Below are 3142 nucleotides of genomic sequence, written 5' to 3'. Positions count from 1 at the left end.
TACCTCTAGGCTCACAGGGAGAAAGTGATGGTAGAACTAAGCATTTGGAAGAGGTCGCCTGCTGGCGGATAGGCAGTCCTCTAGCTGAGGGCTTGGCTAAGGAAGGTCTATTCAGCCCTTTAGAGCCAGCAGGGCAAGCTGCTCTCACACAGTAGGCCTTGGAGTGGCCGAGAAGCTCCCTAGAGGGTGACATGAGTGCCCCCAGTCTCAGTAAGTGTTTCGAGAGGCAAATTCAAGGCTGCCCGTTCCCTGGAGCCTGCCCCAAACCTGCCAGCTGGAAGTGATGAGTCCTTCTTGGGTGTCCCCGGAGCACTTCCTCTCCTGGCATCTGCTACTTTCTGCCTCATCTTAGGAGTTCAAGTGCACTTGGATTTTCTCTTGTCACCAGCAAGCTCCTGAGCATCAGTGCAATTTCCCTCTGAGCCCCACTCAGTGGTCAGCACAGTGCCCAGAACCCGGGAGGCCCTGTGCAAGTGTGTTCCAAATGTGGGGCGTACACCCTAAGTCCAGGCATTGCAGGGTCCTTGAGGGAGGCAGGATGGAGTAAGGGGTTCTTTGAGACACCCCTCTGGCAGGCAGTAGGAACAGAACGTAACAGAGAGGTTTTAGAACCGGGCAGATTTGGTTCAAAATCAACGGTGCCTTTCACAAGCTCGTGCCACTGCAGAAGTTGCTTAGCCTCTCTGAGCCTCAGTTTCCTTAATGTAAAATGGGAGAGAGGGCCGCCTAACCAGCAGCCGCTTTCCTGATGCCCAAAGGCTTTCTCTTTACTCCTATGTATGAGTATACAGTGTGCCAGGGGATACACCATGGAGATAAAGGCAAACAAGTCCTTAGGTGCCTGATTGAATTCCAGGTCCAAATCAAAACAGATTCCCCCCATTTTCTTGTTAATAGTTTCATGTAGATCTTCCAAATACTTCCCCCAGTGGCCATGTGGGTCAGTCTCCTCTGCATTCCTTCATACATCTTAAACGCAGCTACTGGCAAGATCTTTCGTAATGTGAAAAGAACTTAACTAGGTTGGGAAAATCAAATTAAGTATTTACAAGCAGCACTTGAAAACTGCCTGGTTACTGGCCCATCAACCATTTTTCTATCAGGAACTGACTGAACACCTGCTGATGGCCATGCAAGAGGGGTATTAGAGGTGCATCAGGTGGAATAGCGTAATACTATGAAACCTGTCAAATAGTGTGACCCACTAGGGAGTGTAAAGTCCCATCACCAGGAATTATTTAAAAAAAAAGAAACTCCTTTGTTGTGGAGTGACTGAGCTATATACAATGCACGATTAATAATACCAACGCTATTTTTCTATAGTTTTAGCAGCCTCAAAGGAGTATCTCAAACCTGCTGGGTGGAGCTGAAAGTCCAGGCTCCACCTGACTTGAGGGTGCAGGGGGTTCCTCATTGCCCAGCTCTTTACTCTGCCTTCTCTGATAACACCCTGGGGAGGGGAGGGGAGAAGAGGGGAGAGGATAGAGAGCAGGTGGAAGGCCAGGCTCCCCCCTTTACCTTTGCTGGCTAGGCAAGGGGTGGGGCCACAGTTTCACCCGTGGAGCAAGTAAATTATGGACTCAGAGTTTTCTAGAATTGCCCGGCTGCCTCTTTGTTGGTCCTCTGGCTAGAGAGAGCAGGCTTCTCTCAGGCCATTTTTGTCTGTACTAATTGGAGCTTCCGGTTTGTACCTTTCTTTTTGTTAAGTGCATTTTGATCCATTCGACATGAGATGCTGACAGTGGCTGTGGTTTTCAAACTTCATCATTCCTAAGAATCACCTGAGTGCTTTTGGAAAAAGCAGCTTCCTGGGTCCCATTCCCTGAACTACACCCAGAGTACCTGAACTGGAAGTTCACTGGACCCTTATTTATTTTTCTTAAAAAAAAGTTTTATTTCTGTATTTATTTGGCTGTGCCAGGTCTTAGCTAGGCGTGTGGGAACTTCGGTTGCAGCACGTGAACTCTTAGCTGTGGCACGTGGGATCCAGTTCCCTGACAAAGGATTAAACCCAGGGCCCCTGCCTTGGGAGTGTGCAGTGTTAGCCACTGGACCACCAGGGAAGTCCGTTATTTATTTATTCTTGAAAATTCATTTCATTCATTGCCAACACTTTTCACATTAGGGATTTGCTAAAGGCCATAAGGTGCTAATTTTGGAAGCTCTTAGCCTTTCTCTGCAAGATTTAGACAAGCACAGTTAATGGGCAGGCGAACTTTTAAAAGTGGAAACTCTAGCAGCTCTTGCTAATCTGGAAAACCTTTTTTTTTTTTCAATTTGAAGCACTTGCACAAAATAGATGCCAGATGCTAAAATCACTGTTTCATGTGACTGAGGACGAAGCTACTTGTGAGAGATAACTAACTTTGGATATAAAGATGCTATCTTCATCAAACTGACCATTAATTACATATCAACTTCTACTATGTATCCGCAGGGAACTTACTTTTACCAAGATGGTTTTCGGTGAAGGGCATGTTTGCAGTGAAACTGACATGTCTCGCTTTAGAGGCAATGTCCCTCCTCCGGTCACTTATCAGATTTTTATCTCTCAGGAATTTGGGGTTCACTTCTGGGCCCCATCAAACCCTGCCCTCCTCCCTGAGGGACTTGACAATGGTGTATTATCATCTGGTACATGCTACTTATTGACAGAGATGGGAACAATATCCCCTGGACTTGAGAGCTCATGTGTTAAATACTGTTACTAAATATGTCTTGAAAAACAAGAGAAAAAAAAGTCTGTTTCTATAAAGAAAACTTTGAGGGCACTGAGCCTAGTGCAGAATTCTTTCTGTTCAGACATAATGAGAAATTAGATTATGTGGGTGCTGCCCTTCTTTTCAGGGAGGACGTGAGATTATGCTAATCTTTCTTTGTCTGCTTTTCAGGTTTCCCGTAAGGCTTTGAAGATCTGGGAAACAGACTAAGCATGTGGTAGCTCACAGAGCAGTCCTGAGGGGTTCCTGTGATTATTGCTCAGGCTCTCATTCGCAAGCTTAACCCAAGCTCAACAAAGCCAAGGCCCAATTTGTTTTCTTTGAAACAGACAAATAAAGCTCATTTTGCGTAAACAACGAGTAAATGACATTTGATTCAACTGACCAATGACTATAGTTTAAAAAAAAAAAAAGAGCAGTGA

Source organism: Ovis canadensis, chromosome 22 (genome assembly GCF_042477335.2).
Source record: "Ovis canadensis isolate MfBH-ARS-UI-01 breed Bighorn chromosome 22, ARS-UI_OviCan_v2, whole genome shotgun sequence".
NCBI classification, from domain to species: Eukaryota; Metazoa; Chordata; class Mammalia; order Artiodactyla; family Bovidae; genus Ovis; species Ovis canadensis.
This window is presented reverse-complemented; position numbering follows the sequence as displayed.